Below are 18,077 nucleotides of genomic sequence, written 5' to 3' on the forward strand. Positions count from 1 at the left end.
TCATGTCCGGCAAGTTAAGAGGGTTTTTCAGGTTTTGCGGTCTAATTCTCTGTGTGTCAAGGGTTCTAAGTGCGTTTTTGGGGTTCAGAGAATTTCCTTTTTGGGATATATTTTTTCTCCCTCTTCCATTGAGATGGATCCTGTCAAGGTTCAAGCTATTTGTGATTGGACGCAGCCCTCTTCTCTTAAAAGTCTTCAGAAATTTTTGGGCTTTGCCAACTTTTATCGTCGATTTATTCCTGGTTTTTCGGATGTCGTTAAGCCATTGACCGATTTGACTAGACAGGGTGCTGATGTTGCTAATTGGTCCCCTGATGCTGTGGAGGCCTTTCAGGAGCTTAAGCGCCGTTTTTCTTCTGCCCCTGTGTTGCGTCAGCCTGATGTGACTCTTCCTTTTCAGGTTGAGGTCGACGCTTCTGAGATCGGAGCTGGGGCAGTGTTGTCGCAGAAAAGTTCTGACTGCGCCGTGATGAGGCCTTGTGCCTTCTTTTCCCGTAAATTTTCGCCCGCTGAGCGGAATTATGATGTTGGGAATCGGGAGCTTTTGGCCATGAAGTGGGCGTTTGAGGAGTGGCGCCATTGGCTCGAGGGGGCCAGACATCAGGTGGTGGTATTGACTGACCACAAAAATTTGATTTATCTTGAGACCGCCAGGCGCCTGAATCCTAGACAGGCGCGCTGGTCATTATTTTTTTCTCGGTTTAATTTTGTGGTATCGTACCTACCAGGTTCTAAGAATGTTAAGGCGGATGCCCTTTCTAGGAGTTTTGAGCCTGATTCACCTGGCAACTCTGACCCCACAGGTATTCTTAAGGAGGGAGTTATCTTGTCAGCTGTTTCTCCAGACCTGCGGCGGGCCTTGCAGGAGTTTCAGGCGGATAGACCGGATCGTTGTCCGCCTGATAGGCTGTTTGTTCCTGATGATTGGACCAGTAAAGTCATCTCTGAGGTGCATTCTTCTGCGTTGGCAGGTCATCCTGGAATTTTTGGTACCAGGGATTTGGTGGCAAGATCCTTCTGGTGGCCTTCCCTGTCACGAGATGTGCGAGGCTTTGTGCAGTCTTGTGACGTTTGTGCTCGGGCCAAGCCTTGTTGTTCTCGGGCTAGTGGATTATTGTTGCCCTTGCCTATTCCTAAGAGGCCTTGGACACACATCTCGATGGATTTTATTTCAGATCTGCCTGTTTCTCAGAAGATGTCTGTCATCTGGGTGGTGTGTGACCGTTTTTCTAAGATGGTTCATTTGGTTCCCCTGCCCAAATTGCCTTCTTCTTCCGAGTTGGTGCCCCTGTTTTTTCAAAATGTTGTTCGTTTGCATGGTATTCCTGAGAATATCGTTTCTGACAGAGGAACCCAATTTGTGTCTAGATTTTGGCGGGCATTTTGTGCTAGGATGGGCATAGATTTGTCTTTTTCGTCTGCTTTTCACCCTCAGACTAATGGCCAGACCGAGCGGACTAATCAGACCCTGGAGACATATCTGAGGTGTTTTGTGTCTGCTGACCAGGATGATTGGGTTGCTTTTTTGCCATTGGCGGAGTTCGCCCTCAATAATCGGGCCAGCTCTGCCACCTTGGTTTCCCCGTTTTTCTGTAATTCGGGGTTCCATCCTCGATTTTCCTCCGGTCAGATGGAATCCTCGGATTGTCCTGGAGTGGATGCGGTGGTGGAGAGATTGCATCATATCTGGGGGCAGGTGATGGACAATTTAAAGTTGTCCCAGGAGAAGACTCAGCTTTTTGCCAACCGTCACCGTCGTGTTGGTCCTCGGCTTTGTGTTGGAGATTTGGTGTGGTTGTCTTCTCGTTTTGTCCCTATGAGGGTCTCATCTCCTAAGTTTAAGCCTCGGTTCATCGGTCCGTATAAAATATTGGAGATTCTTAACCCTGTTTCCTTCCGTTTGGACCTCCCTGCATCCTTTTCTATTCATAACGTTTTTCATCGGTCGTTATTGCGCAGGTATGAGGCACCGGTTGTGCCTTCCGTTGAGCCTCCTGCTCCGGTGTTGGTTGAGGGTGAGTTGGAGTACGTTGTGGAAAAAATCCTAGACTCCCGTGTTTCCAGACGGAGACTCCAGTATCTGGTCAAGTGGAAGGGATACGGCCAGGAGGATAATTCTTGGGTCACTGCATCTGATGTTCATGCCTCTGATCTGGTTCGTGCCTTTCATAGGGCCCATCCTGATCGCCCTGGTGGTTCTGGTGAGGGTTCGGTGCCCCCTCCTTGAGGGGGGGGTACTGTTGTGAATTTGGATTCTGGGCTCCCCCGGTGGCTACTGGTGGAATTGAACTTGTGACATCATCTTCCCTGTTCACCTGTTCTGATTAGATCTGGGTGTCGCTATATAGCCTGGCTTCTCTGTTAGATGCTTGCCGGTCAACAATGTTATCAGAAGCCTCTCTGTGCTTGTTCCTGCTCCCAGACATCTACTAGATAAGTTGGACATTCGTCCATGTTTTGTTTTTGTATTTTGGTTCCAGTTCACAGCTGCAGTTTCGTTACTGTGTCTGGAAAGCTCTTGTTGATCAGGAATTGCCACTCTGGTATTATGAGTTAATGCCAGAGTCCTAAAGTAATTTCTGGATGTGTTTTGTTAGGGTTTTCTACTGACCATGAAAGTATGCTTTCTGTCTTCTGCTATCTAGAAAGCGGACCTCAAATTTGCTAAAACTATTTTCCTGCTGCGTTTGTTGTTTCATCTCATATCACCGCCAATATATGTGGGGGGCTTCTGTCTCCTTTTGGGCATTTCTCTAGAGGTGAGTCAGGTCTTATATTTCCCTCTGCTAGCATTATTTAGTTCTCCGGCCGGCGCTGGGCATATAGGGATAAAAAGTAGGACATGCTACCTGGCTACTTCTAGATGATGCGGTAGGTTTAGTTCATGGTCAGTACAGCTACATCTTCCAAGAGCTTGTTCCTATAGAGGCTTATGCTAGTTCTCTGGCCATGGAGATCATGACAGCCCACGTACGAAGTATATAACACAGGCCACGTAGCGTATAACACAGGCCACATAGTGTATAACACAGACCATGTAGTGTATAACACAGGCCACATAGTGTATAACACAGGCCACATAGTGTATAACACAGGCCACGTAGTGTATAACACAGGCCACGTAGTGTATTGCACAGCCTATGTAGTATATTGCACAGCCCTCATAGTATATAGCACAGCCCATGCAGTATATTGCACAGCCCACCCAGTATATTGCACAGCCCACGTAGTACATTGTACAGCCCACGTAGTACATTGTACAGCCCACGTAGTATATTGCACAGCCCTCGTAGTATATTGCACAGCCCACGTAGTATATTGCACAGCCCACACAATACATTGCACAGCCCACGTAGTATATTGCACAGCCCACGTATTATATTGCACAGCCCATGTAGCATATTGCACAGCCCACCCCATGTAGTATATTGCACAACTCACGCAGTATATTGCACAGCCCACATAGTACATAGCACAGCCCACGTAGTACATTGCACAGCCCACGTAGTACATTGTACAGCCCACGTAGTATATTGCACAGCCCACGTAGTATATTGCACAGCCCACGTAGTATATTGCACAGCCCATGCAGTACATTGCACAGCCCACGTAGTATATTGCACAGCCCACGTATTATATTGCACAGCCCACGCAGTATATAGCAATGTGGGCATCATATCCCTGTTAAAAAAAATAATTAAAATAAAAAATTGTTATATACTCACCTTCTGTTGGCCCCGGATCCAGGAAAAGCGGTTACCGGCGCTCCTCGAACGCTCCGGTCCCAAGAGTGCATTGCGGTCTCGCGAGATGATGACGTAGCGGTCTCGCGATGCAGGGAGCGGTCACCGGAGCATCGCGAGGAGCGGGAAAGGCCAGTTCTGGATCCGAGGGGCCAACAGACGGTGAGTATATAACGATTTTTTATTTTTTTTATTATTTTTAACATTAGATCTTTTAACTATTGATGCCGCATAGGCAGCATCAATAGTAAAAAGTTGGTCACACAGGGTTAATAGCAGCGGTAACGAAGTGGGTTACCCGTGGCATAACGCGGTCCCTTACCGCTGCCATTAACCCTGTGTGAGCGCTGACTGGAGGGGATTATGGAGCGGGCTCTGACTGCGGGGAGTAAGGAGCGGCCATTTTGCCGCCGGACTGTGCCCGTCGCTGATTGGTCGTGGCCGTTTTGCTGCGACCAATCAGCGACTTGGATTTCCATGACAGACAAAGGCAGCGACCAATGAATATCTGTGACAGACAGACAGACAGAAAGACAGAAGAACAGAAGAACAGACAGAAGACGGAAGTGACCCTTAGACAATTATATAGTAGATTGAGGGCTCTCTGTGTGAGCATCATACAGTGCATGTTTAAGTGCATTGTCTGGGCATCATATTGTGCTGTGGGATGCAATGTGGCGGAATCATACTGTGCACATGGGTAAGCACGGATGGCACATTGTACTGTGTAGGTAGGGGAGCACTGTAGGAGCATCATACTGTGTTGAGGGTGCACCCTTGGGACATTCTATTATGTTAGAGAATGCCGTATGGAAAAATTATAATGTATTGAGGTTACACTATGGGGACATCTTGCTGTGCGTGTGGGGTTGGACTGTGGAGTCAACATATTGCTCGTGTTGGGGGCTCACTGTGAGAGTATCAAACTGTACATGTGGGTCCACACTGAAGAGTAATCATATTATGTATGTGGATAGTCCATAATGTATTGGGAACATACTCTGGGGGCATCTTACTGTATATGTGGGGGCACACTGTGGGACCATCATACTGTGTAGGTGTACTACAGGGGCATCATACTGTTGCCATTTGGATACACTGTCATGGCATCATAATGTGCATGTTCGGTGGAATGTTGAGGCATCACAAAGTACATGTGAGGGTGCACTGATGGACATCATACTGTGCTGAGGGCATACCCTGGGGGCATTATAAAGTGCATATGGCATGACAGCACACTGTGTGAGTATCGTACTTTGTTGGGGGCATACATTTTGAGACATTATACTGTATTGGGGGTGCACTGTGGAGGCATAATGCTGTGCAAGTGAAGGCAGACTGGAGGAATTATACTGTGTATGTTTAGATGTATTGTGAGGGCATCATATTGAGCCTGTATGATGCTAGCAGGTGCGTAGGATACAGTGACACACAGGAGGCAGAGCAAGGGTTAACAGGTTCTTTATATATAGGAACACTAATGGTACAAGTAGGGGGTAAAAGATGTGACTGGAGGATAGGGGAAAGTCAGATGCAATAGAATATAATGGAATAACTTATCAGTCTCTGTGCGCTGGAGGAAGGTGGCTGGAAGATCCCTGGCGGCGCCGCAGACAGCGTGAGATGTCTCCGATCCAGTCCCACAGATGAGCGATGCACTTTCGCCTTGCGACGACGAATCCTCCTGGTTCTTCGGCACGTGATCTCCTGATCCGTGCACACGGTGGAGTAGAGGTGATGGTCGGTGGCACAGAAAGAGAAGCAGAAAGTTCAGTAGGCAAGGCCGCAGTAGAAACACACAGTCCAGTGGACACAGCCACAGGCACGGGTCTGTCCTTAGCAGGCACCGCAAGGATGGAACCAAGCTTTGCCTCCACAGTGGTGAGCAGCACCAAGGTAAGTACGTATTCAATCTGTGTGCGGAACAAATGGCACTTCTGGGGCTTCACCTTTAGTCCGTGCTTCTGAAGGCGGGCCAACACTTGTTCCGGGCATTGCAGATGTTCCTCGAATGAAGCCACAAAGACTATAATGTCATCCAGGTAGATAAGCATCGACTCAAAGTTCAAGTCCCCTAGACATCTCTCCATGAGATGTTGGAAAGTTCCGGGAGCGTTGGCTAGGCCAAACGGCATGCGGTTGAACTCGCACAGACCCATGGGGAGAAAGAAAGCAGTCTTTGCTCAATCTTGTTCAGACATGAGGACTTGCCAGTAGCCGCTGGCAAGGTTCAGTGTAGAGAAGAACCTGGCTTTCCCCAGAGCAGACAGGGACTCCTCAATCCGGGGTAGTGGGTACGAGTCCCTCACCCATACCGGCCTGCAACATCTGATACAACTTATTTTTCACTGCCGGTAATGCTCCCGTATGGGTGCTTCCAGTTGGTATTTCGTGCGTAATGGCCGTGGTGCAGACAAAATCATCCTCATGGAGGGCGAAGACTTCCCTATACTTCCCCAGCAGAGCTTCTACCTGTTGCACCTGAGCAGGTTCGAGCTCGATCAGTTCAGCCCGCATTTGTTCCAATATGGGTCGGCACTCCTTGATGTAACAAGGTTCTGACACTGAAATGGAATTACTGACACAGTGCAGGGGTCTCAAGGTTGTACCTCCAATTGCACTGTTTGAGGGGGCATTACTTCTTCAGGTAGGTTCATGGTTCGGGCTACCACACTTCTGGGAATGACAGTAATGTCCTGATCTCCTAAGTTAATGCACCGCACCTGAACAGTTCCTTCCCTTACAATGGTCAATGTATGCGCCACTAGGAGTCCCGTGTGTGGTTGTTCAGAAGGGGATGGTTCAATTTGGACCTCAACCCCCCCAAGGGGACCCAAGCAGGAACAGGCAGGGACAGCACTGTTTGTCCTGGTGGAAGAACAATTTTGGTGGAGGCCAGAACAATTACTTTTCCTAACACTCCTCCCTCACAGTTAGACTCCTGTACTTGTGCCACTTGTGCCAGTTGGAAAATTCTTCTCTGTGGTGTGAGTGGGCCCATTGTTTCAGAGTCTCGTTAGAGGGGTCTCTGAGGAGAAGGCTTCCAAACTCCTTCAGCACATTCATCCCCATGGTGACAACAGGTCCATAATTCACCTCTCCCTGTGTCAGTACCACAGGTCTTTCCCACAGATAGACAATTGCATCCATACCACCCCTGCGACCGGGATGGGTAGTTGGTTGTCCGCCATTAACTTTATCTCAGAGCCCCATTCGGGCCGGTTTGCCCAGAGAAAATGATGCCAGTAATAAGCCTCTGTCATCGTTGTCACCTGTGAGCCCGTGTCCACCAGGCATCGCACTGCACTTGCGTCCATTTCTGCCCATATCAGGGGGCATGTTGACACTAAACTTGCAGGACTTTCACTAATCTTCCTCACCTGTTCTGGCTCCGGGCAGCATCCCCCTGGCTCGGAGCCCTCTAGTTTAAGGGGTGGCGAGATGTCACTCTTCCATGGCGAGTGCACTCCCTTGCAATGTGTCCATTCTCTCCGCAGTTGTAACAAGTGATGAGCCTTGGCTGGCGAAATATTCTGGAGTCATGGCAGGGCTCTGGGCCTTCCCTGTCCTCTGGAGGGATACTGGTAGCCTCTGTCTTTCTCCTGATGTCAGCCAGTTCTACTTTCACGTTCAGAAGTTCTCTCCTCAGTTCTTCCACCCATTGGGGTTCAGCAATAACATTTACAGACACCCCCAGGATCTTGACCTTTCCCACTGGGACTGTCACCCCTGCTCCTGTTCACGCGTGGGTGCCTCACTCCCTACTTCAGGAAAAGTCATTTGGAGGTTCACCCGTACACGTTCTTGTAGGGCTTGCTTTGTCAGCACGTCTCACAAACCTGTCACTAGGAGGTCTCGTAACATTATGCCTGTGGGTCCCACTCCCCTGCTGTCTTTCCTAATAATTGCAGTGTGTAGCTCTTGCAATGCATTCATATATTGGGTCACGGTTTCCCCCTCCTTCTGTATTCTACTAAAAAAAGTGCGTTCTCAGTCCCCCTACGCCTGTGGGGTCCCCGTGAGTCTCCTCCAAGATCTGCAGCACCTTATTAAAGGTTTCCCTGTCTCGTGGGGTCCGTAACTTTACTGAATCCCTGGCTTCCCCATCCAGGGCCATAAATACCACCTCAGCCTCCAGTGCAGGGGTCATGGGGTGTTATGACCCCAGTGGACAGGGTCTCAGAGGAACGTGTAAGTCTGCGAGATTCAAAAATCCAGCTCATAGGGCTGTGGTAACTGGGTTGACAAAATAGCTACTCCTAACGCCAACACTAGAAGTAGCCGGGGATCATGCCTACTGATCGCTAGATGACTCGCGCCAGCCGGAGAATCTAACTACCCCTAGGAGAAGAAAACAAAGACCTCTCTTGCCTCCAGAGAAAGGGACCCCAAAGCAAGATACAAGCCCCCCACAAATAATAACGGTGAGGTAAGAGGAAATGACAAACACAGAAATGAACCAGGTTCAGCAAAGAGAGGCCAGCTTACTAATAGCAGAATATAGCAAGATAACTTATCTGGTCAACAAAAACCCTATAAAAATCCACGCTGGAGATTCAAGAACCCCCGAACCGTCTAACGGTCCGGGGGGAGAACACCAGCCCCCTAGAGCTTCAGCAAAGGTCAGGATACAGATTGGAACAAGCTGGACAAAAATACCAAACAAAACAAAAGCAAAAAGCAAAGAAGCAGACTTAGCTTGAAATACAGGAACCAGGATCATAGGACAAGAGCACAACAGATTAGCTCTGATTTCAACGATGCCAGGCATTGAACTGAAGGTCCAGGGAGCTTATATAGCAATGCCCCTGAACTAACGGCCCAGGTGAGGATATAGGAAAAGACAGAAGCTCCAGAGTCAAATCACTAATGACCACTAGAGGGAGCAAAAAGCAAAATCACAACAGTACCCCCCCCTTAGTGAGGGGTCACCGAACCCTCACCACGACCACCAGGGCGATCAGGACGAGCGGCGTGAAAGGCACGAACTAAATCGGCCGCATGAACATCAGAGGCGACCACCCAGGAATTATCTTCCTGACCATAGCCCTTCCACTTGACCAGGTACTGAAGCCTCCGCCTGGAGAGACGAGAATCCAAGATCTTCTCCACCACGTACTCCAACTCGCCCTCAACCAACACCGGAGCAGGAGGCTCAGCAGAAGGAACCACAGGCACAACGTACCGCCGCAACAAGGACCTATGAAACACGTTGTGGATAGCAAATGACACAGGAAGATCCAGGCGAAAGGATACAGGATTAAGGATTTCCAATATCTTGTAAGGACCAATAAAACGAGGTTTAAATTTGGGAGAGGAAACCTTCATAGGAACAAAGCGGGAAGAAAGCCACACCAAATCCCCAACACGTAGTCGGGGACCCACACCGCGGCGGCGGTTGGCAAAGCGCTGAGCCCTCTCCTGTGACAACTTCAAGTTGTCCACCACAAGATTCCAGATCCGCTGCAACCTATCCACCACAGAATCCACCCCAGGGCAGTCAGAAGGTTCCACATGACCCGAAGAAAAACGAGGGTGGAAACCAGAGTTGCAGAAAAACGGCGAAACCAAGGTGGCGGAACTAGCCCGATTATTAAGGGCAAACTCAGCCAACGGCAAGAAGGTCACCCAATCGTCCTGATCAGCAGAGACAAAACACCTCAAATAAGCCTCCAAAGTCTGATTAGTTCGCTCCGTCTGTCCATTAGTCTGAGGATGGAAAGCAGACGAAAACGACAAGTCAATGCCCATCCTACTACAAAAGGATCGCCAGAATCTGGAAACGAACTGGGATCCTCTGTCTGACACAATATTCTCAGGGATGCCGTGCAAACGAACCACGTTCTGGAAAAACACAGGAACCAGATCGGAAGAGGAAGGCAGCTTAGGCAAAGGAACCAAATGGACCATCTTGGAGAAGCGATCACATATCACCCAGATAACAGACATGCCTTGAGACACCGGAAGATCAGAAATGAAATCCATGGAGATATGTGTCCAAGGTCTCTTAACAGAGCAACCAGGGCCTCTCTGCGACAAAACGGCCCCTGCTCCAATCTCTGAAGCATCCACCTCAACCTGAAAGGGAAGCGAGACATCAGGCTGGCACAAAACAGGCGCCGAAGTAAACCGACGTTTGAACTCCTGGAAAGCCTCCACGGCAGCAGGAGCCCAATTAACCACATCGGAGCCCTTCTTGGTCATATCCGTCAAAGGTTTCACAATGCTAGAAAAGTTAGCGATAAAACAACGGTAGAAGTTAGCGAAACCCAAGAACTTCTGAAGACTCTTAACTGACGAGGGCTGAGTCCAATCAAGAATAGCTCGGACCTTGACTGGGTCCATCTCCACAGCAGAAGGGGAAAAAATGAACCCCAAAAAGGGAACCTTCTGTACACCAAAAAGACACTTTGAGCCCTTGACAAACAAAGAATTTTCACGCAAAATTTTAAAGACCATCCTGACCTGCTCCACATGCGAGTCCCAATTATCAGAAAAAAACAGAATATCATCCAGATAAACGATCAAAAATTTATCCAGATAGTTCCGGAAAATGTCATGCATAAAGGACTGAAAAACTGAAGGGGCATTAGAGAGCCCAAAAGGCATCACCAAGTACTCAAAATGACCTTCGGGCGTATTGAATGCGGTTTTCCATTCATCCCCTTGCTTAATGCGCACAAGGTTGTACGCACCACGAAGGTCTATCTTGGTAAACCACTTGGCACCTTTAATCCGGGCAAACAAGTCAGACAACAGCGGCAAAGGATACTGAAATTTGACAGTGATCTTATTTAAAAGCCGATAGTCAATACAAGGCCTCAAAGATCCGTCCTTTTTAGCCACAAAAAAGAATCCCGCACCAAGAGGGGAAGAAGACGGACGGATGTGTCCTTTCTCCAGAGACTCCTTGATATATGAACGCATAGCGGTATGTTCAGGTATCGACAGATTAAACAGTCTTCCCTTAGGAAATTTACTGCCTGGAATCAAATCTATTGCACAGTCACATTCCCTATGAGGAGGCAATGCACTGGACCTGGACTCGCTAAAGACATCCTGATAGTCAGACAAATACTCCGGAACCTCCGAAGGCGTAGAAGAAGCAATAGACACAGGCAGGGAATCCTCATGAATACCACGACAGCCCCAACTAGACACTGACATAGCCTTCCAGTCAAGGACTGGATTATGGGTCTGTAACCATGGCAGCCCCAAAACAACCAAATCATGCATTTTATATAGAACGAGAAAACGTATCACCTCGCGGTGTTCAGGAGTCATGCACATGGTAACCTGTGTCCAATACTGCGGTTTATTTTCTGCTAATGGCGTAGCATCAATACCCCTAAGAGGGATAGGATTTTCTAATGGTTCAAGAATAAAACCACAGCGCTTAGCAAATGAGAGATCCATAAGACTCAGGGCAGCACCTGAATCTACAAACGCCATGACAGGATAAGATGACAGTGAGCAAATCAAAGTTACAGACAGAATAAACTTAGGATGCAAATTACCAACGGTGACAGGACTAACAACCTTAGATATACGTTTAGAGCATGCTGAGATAACATGTGTAGAATCACCACAGTAGTAGCACAAGCCATTCCGGCGTCTATGAATTTTCCTCTCATTTCTAGTCAAGATTCTATCACATTGCATCAAATCAGGTGTCCGTTCAGACAACACCATGAGGGAATTTGCGGTTTTTCTATCACATTGCATCACATCAGGTGTCTGTTCAGACAACAACATGAGGGAATTTGCGGTTTTGCGCTCCCGCAACCGCCGGTCAATTTGAATAGCCAGGGACATGGTATCATTCAGACCTGTGGGAATGGGAAAACCCACCATAACATTCTTAATGGCCTCAGAAAGGCCATTTCTAAAATTAGTGGCCAGTGCACACTCGTTCCAATGTGTCAGCACGGACCATTTCCGAAATTTTTGGCAATACACCTCAGCCTCGTCCTGGCCCTGAGACATAGCCAGCAAGGCTTTCTCTGCCTGAATCTCAAGATTGGGTTCCTCATAAAGTAAACCGAGCGCCAGAAAAAACGCATCAATATCAGCCAATGCCGGATCTCCTGGCGCCAACGAAAAAGCCCAATCTTGAGGGTCACCCCGTAAGAATGAAATAACAATTTTTACTTGTTGAGCAGAGTCTCCAGATGAACAAGGTTTCAGGGACAAAAACAATTTACAATTATTCCTGAAATTCCTAAACTTAAATCGGTCTCCTGAAAACAGTTCAGGAATCGGAATCTTGGGTTCAGACCTAGGATTTCTGGTAACATAATCTTGTATACCCTGCACACGAGCGGCAAGCTGGTCCACACTTGTAATCAAGGTCTGGACATTCATGTCTGCAGCAAGCTTAAGCCACTCTGAGGTAAAGGGGAAAAGAAGAAAAGAAAAAAAAAAAAAAAAATGAGAGAGGGAAAAAAACCCTCAAAATTTTCTTTCTTATAATCCCACTTCTGCAATGCATTAAACATTTAATACTGGCCTGGCATACTGTTATGACCCCAGTGGACAGGGTCTCAGAGGAACGTGTAAGTCTGCGAGATTCAAAAATCCAGCTCATAGGGCTGTGGTAACTGGGTTGACCAAATAGCTACTCCTAACGCCAACACTAGAAGTAGCCGGGGATCATGCCTACTGATCGCTAGATGACTCGCGCCAGCCGGAGAATCTAACTACCCCTAGGAGAAGAAAACAAAGACCTCTCTTGCCTCCAGAGAAAGGGACCCCAAAGCAAGATACAAGCCCCCCACAAATAATAACGGTGAGGTAAGAGGAAATGACAAACACAGAAATGAACCAGGTTCAGCAAAGAGAGGCCAGCTTACTAATAGCAGAATATAGCAAGATAACTTATCTGGTCAACAAAAACCCTATAAAAATCCACGCTGGAGATTCAAGAACCCCTGAACCGTCTAACGGTCCGGGGGGAGAACACCAGCCCCCTAGAGCTTCAGCAAAGGTCAGGATACAGATTGGAACAAGCTGGACAAAAATACCAAACAAAACAAAAGCAAAAAGCAAAGAAGCAGACTTAGCTTGAAATACAGGAACCAGGATCATAGGACAATAACACAACAGATTAGCTCTGATTTCAACGATGCCAGGCATTGAACTGAAGGTCCAGGGAGCTTATATAGCAACGCCCCTGAACTAACGGCCCAGGTGAGGATATAGGAAAAGACAGAAGCTCCAGAGTCAAATCACTAATGACCACTAGAGGGAGCAAAAAGCAAAATCACAACAATGGGGTGCATTGTCATCATGCCTCTAAGGCACCCAGTCCAGCTCCAATGCATAGTATTGCTCCCTGTGAACTTGGGCAAATTGCTCAGCGCAGCCGCCAGAGAAAGGCTAGTCCTGGGGCCACCCCCAACTGCTTGGTCTGCCGCTATTGGACTGCATCCTGCCAACAACGCCAAGTGTAGGATGCTAGCAGGTGCGTAGGATGCAGTGACACAAGGGAGGCAGGGAAAGAGTTAACAGGTTCTTTATATATAGGAACAGTAATGGTACAAGCAGGGGGGTAAAAGATGTGATTGGAGGATGGGGAAAGTCAGATGCAATAGAATATAACGGATTAACTTATCAGTCTCTGTGCGCTGGAGGAAGGTGGCTGGAAGATCCCTTGGCGGTGCCGCAGACGGCGCGAGATGTCTCCGATCCGCTCCAGCAGATGAGTGATGCAATTTCTCCTTGCGACAAGGAATCCTTCTGGTTCTTCGGCATGTGATCTCTGATCTGTGCACACGGTGGAGTAGAGGTGATGCTCGGTGGCACAGAAGAAGAAGCAGAAAGTTCAGTAGGCAAGGCCGCAGTAGAAGAACAAAGTCCAGCAGATGGGACTAAGTGGTGCCTCCGCAGTGGTGAGCGGCGCCTAGGTACGTACTCTATCCTGGTCACTACCCGGTGCGGAAGTCTCTCTGGGCTGAGGGTAGGATGTGTCGGCAATCTGGCTAGCTGGGGGTATAGGCGCAGCTAGCTGGCATGGGTCCATTGAGAGGGAGCTAACCGTCTCTCTACTCACAAGCTCGTTCCCCACCAAGTGTCCCGTCTTCCCGTTCAAACTGCTGTTTATGTCGGACCCATCCCCATCAGTCAGATGCCCTGAACTGCTACGGTCCACAATCTCTTCCCCCTGAAACTCTGGTGACAACCCTGATGGTTTTGGCCCAGATACGCAGGAGAGACCATTAGCTTGGCTCTCCACCCTACATGCCTATGGAAGCTCACCTTTGGGGAATATTACTGGGCATGTGCGGGATTCTAAACATGTGGTGGAGTTCACTGTGGGGACATTATACATGTTGGGGGGGACATGCTGTGTCGGAAGGCGTGTGAGAAGGTTACTGGTAAAATACTGTAAGGAAGATATGTGTCACTCAGGATTTTAGCCTCAGTGATTTGAACCTGGAAAAATGCTCCAGCATACTTAGTCGGCCATGTTAAGGGCTAGGTCTTTTGTGAACAGCTAAAGAGTGGGTCGTAGCCTGTTCACCATACATCTACCTCAGGATTTGGTCCAGAAGATAAATGTGAAGCTTTTGGACTCATTCAGTGTTCGGTGTCTCTGGAGATCAGACCTCCAGAGCTGTGCTCATGTTAAAGAGAGCTAAACCTTATGTTTTTCCCTGAGTGGGTGGATCCCCGCAGCCGCACAGACTCTACTGTATTTTATTTTGTTTTCTCGTTATGCCACAAGGACCGTGTATGTGTACTTAATTTTGAACTGGCTTTTGAAGCACGTTTTTTAATAAACCAGTGGAAGATGGTAACAGAAAGTGCTCCTGTGTCTACCTCTGTGAGCAGCTGAGTGAGCCGATCTACCACAGGTGGTGGCTAGAAGTGCAGGCAAGATCCCCAAGAAGCATGTGTGGCGGCTGTGGACAAACTGCATGTCATGGGTGAAGGCAGCTATAAGGATGGAGCAGCAGTCAGACAAAATGGAGGAGCTGATCAAGCACCTGATCCAAAGTCAGTGGCAACAGCAGCAGCAAGCCCACCAGGAGACAAAGTACTGATGCAACAGATCGAACAGCAGCAATGGCAGATGGAACTCCTCTCAGGGGAGGAGCACAGCAGAGAACCCACCCCAAAGTTCAGATGATGACTCCCACGTCCAGAAGGCAGTAAAACATGCTATGCAAAAGATGACCCAGGGGGATGATGTTGAGGCATTTTTGGTGGTATTTGAAAGGCTCCCAGAGTGAGAGAAGCTGCCGCCACAGCTGTGGGCAGAGGAGCTGGTGCCCTATTTAGCTGGCAAGCCCTAAAAAGATTATTATGACCTCGCCTTACAGGATGCAAAGGAATATGCCAAAATAAAGACAGAAATATTCTTGGGAGTGACTTTATCTGTCAGTGCAATCAGTGATGGTTTAGGGGAGCCATGTCATCTGCTGGTGTGGGTACAAGAAATTTTAGAGCACTTCATGCTTCCCTTTGCCAACAAGCTTTTTGGAGATGGAAATTTCATTCTCCAGCAGGACATGGCAATGCCTTGCGCAGGCCTGTACTCCGGAGGACAGAGAATGAACTTCAATCCAATATTGAGGCCTGCATGCAGCCAGCGGGTAAGGAAAGGGTGAATCAAACACCCGAAAACCCCGCCCATATGACCCAAAACTGGTCCCGCCAAATTCAGGTGACAGGTTCCCTTTAATATATGAGTTTCACTTTTTGTATGGAAGAACTGAAATAAATTAACTTTTTGATGATATTCTAATTTAGTGTGAAGCACCTGTATTTGTACACCATAAGGGTGCACTGAGTGTCTGTGCTTTGCTTGAACAGTCATTTTGTGCTAACAGATTTCTTTCAATAGAACTTTGTCTAGAGCACTGAATGAAATATTTCCTGAGAATGAAAGTTCCAAAAAGCTCTAAAAACATTTAGCTGCTCTATAGAAAGCATTTACATCATCATTTTCACATATTATCTGGAGTCTAGGACTCAGTCAGGAGCATTGGCCCTGCAAGGTTTTCTGATGGGAAGAGTACAATCAAAGTATGTTTAAAAGAGAGGAACATTCATATTTTAAGGATTTTATTAAAAGGGACATTATACATTTTGTTTCCCTGCAGTGCCTTGAATACCACACTCAAATAGACAAAAAGGCATAGTAATGTAAGAATATGTGCACACCATTATAGCAATAAAATATATAATTTTATTTTAAATCATAGAAAAATAATGACAAACTCCACAAAATATATATAAAAAAAAAATAAAATTGCAAAATATATACCGCCTGCATCATATGAGTAAACAAGGTTGGCTTCTAAATACAATATTCAACCTAAACTTATCTCTATACAAGGGTTGTTAGAACAAATATACTGGTAATCTCAAAAATTCACTAGACCATACATGGTTAGTAGATGCAAGCTAGAATACAAATAATGTGATATTCAATATTTCAGTGAAGTAAGAGAAATCAGGGAGAGAATACTATGGGGGAGTCAGGCTTATGCCATGTGATCAATCCCACGTGTACTGCTTCATCAGAGAAAGTAAAAACAAGGAGAAAAATTATGCATTATGTTTTTTGTCCGTATGGTTATTAATTTCGTGTAGCAAGTGCATATTTTGACTGTATCCGTCCTTTTTTGTTCTTTTTCTTGAATCCAACATTCCTGATTACAGATAGGCCAATTACTTATACTCGGTTTACAAAGGACAGGCATCAGCAGTGTACCTACTCAAAGTGTCAGATCCTTGAGGGTCCCACCACTGTGAACCCCATGAATTACAAAAATATGGGTTCAATGTCCCTCCCTCGTTTCAATGAACTGGTAGTTTCTTCTATGTTCGACTAAGATAGCTGAGTGCTATATCCATCAGTCTCACAGTCTTTAAATGCCTCCTCAGAGCACATTTGAGACCATCGTGCCATTCAAATAGAGGGCACGGTTTACCTATTCTCATGATTGATTGGAGTCTCAGCAATAGGACACTAACAATAGACACTTGATCATGAGAAAACCAGTTCTCACAATTGATGGAGTTCCGTCCATGAGAAAACCATTTTAAGATTGATATAAATTTGAGAATCTGAATCTGTCCTGACATGTCTGTTTTAGTAAAAGGACTTTCCACCCCTTTCTTTAATAAATAAGGCAAAACATATACTCATCCTGCGTTTCCAAGCTACTCCTTCATCCCACTCAATGTGACGCTGCTTCCTAGTCTTCTTTCCTCTTCCAGCGTGGTCAGCATGTGATCACTACTGTAAAGCCAATCAGTGATTGTAGTGACTGGCCGGAATTGTCAAGCACAGACCGTGCTGAGGAGAAGAGAAGAAAAGCAGGGGATGTGATCAGAGAAAAGGAGGAGCAGTGAGGGATCAGAAGGTAAATATATACTATTTCTTTTTTTTTTACTATACTGTGACCATATGTAAAGTTAAAGAAAAGGTAAAACCCTTTAATACGACCATTCCTTGTGAAATGACAATAATGAAGCATGGCAAGCAGTTGCTATCAGAGGCAACTACCTGCCTTTTTAATCAGGTGCTGGCTCAGGGCGGTCACCAACCACTTCTGCCGGCGATTCAGCTGTTCCACATCAACAGAGCACCTCTTCTTCTGGGCTGCTCAGTCAATGGGGCATGACTGCTGATATCATTGTGATTGACTGCTGGCTCCCCGAAACTAGGCAGCAGGGAGCTGACTATCAGTCAGCATGATGTCAGCAGTCATGCCCTGTCAACAGAGCAAAGCGGATGAAAAGCCACTGCTCTGTCGATGTGAATCACCAGCAGGAGTGGTTTGTGATCACTTTGTGCCAGCAGAGATTGGTGTCGGGCACAACAGGCAGGTAGTTATCAATTACCTTCCTGTTAGTTCTTTGGCCCATAGTGAATAAATGTGATAGTCCTGGATAACCCCTTTAATGGGATTATTCCATCCACACATAGCATCATGTTTCTGCCAACACAACTCTCATTTATGTGGAGCGATTAGATATTAGAAAAAACTTTTTGACAGTGAGGGTGATCAATGAGTGGAACAGTCTGCCACGAAAGGTAGTGAGTTCTCCTTCAATGCAAGTCTTCAAACAGAGGCTGGACAGACATCTGTCTGATATGGTTTAGTAAATCTTGCACTGAGCAGAGGGTTGGACATGATGACACTGAGGGTCCCTTACAACTCTAATATTCTATGATTCTATGATGTTTTCCACCAGGACCATCGACTTCGCTTTTGCGTCCGCCTTAAAAAGGAGGAGAAAGAAGAAATGGAGGCCAGACAGAGTACAAAGAGGCTCTGTCTGCTTTATTAAATACAATGGTCTCATCAGGGCCACTGA

Source organism: Ranitomeya variabilis, chromosome 7 (assembly GCF_051348905.1).
Source record: "Ranitomeya variabilis isolate aRanVar5 chromosome 7, aRanVar5.hap1, whole genome shotgun sequence".
In the NCBI taxonomy this organism is placed as follows: domain Eukaryota; kingdom Metazoa; phylum Chordata; class Amphibia; order Anura; family Dendrobatidae; genus Ranitomeya; species Ranitomeya variabilis.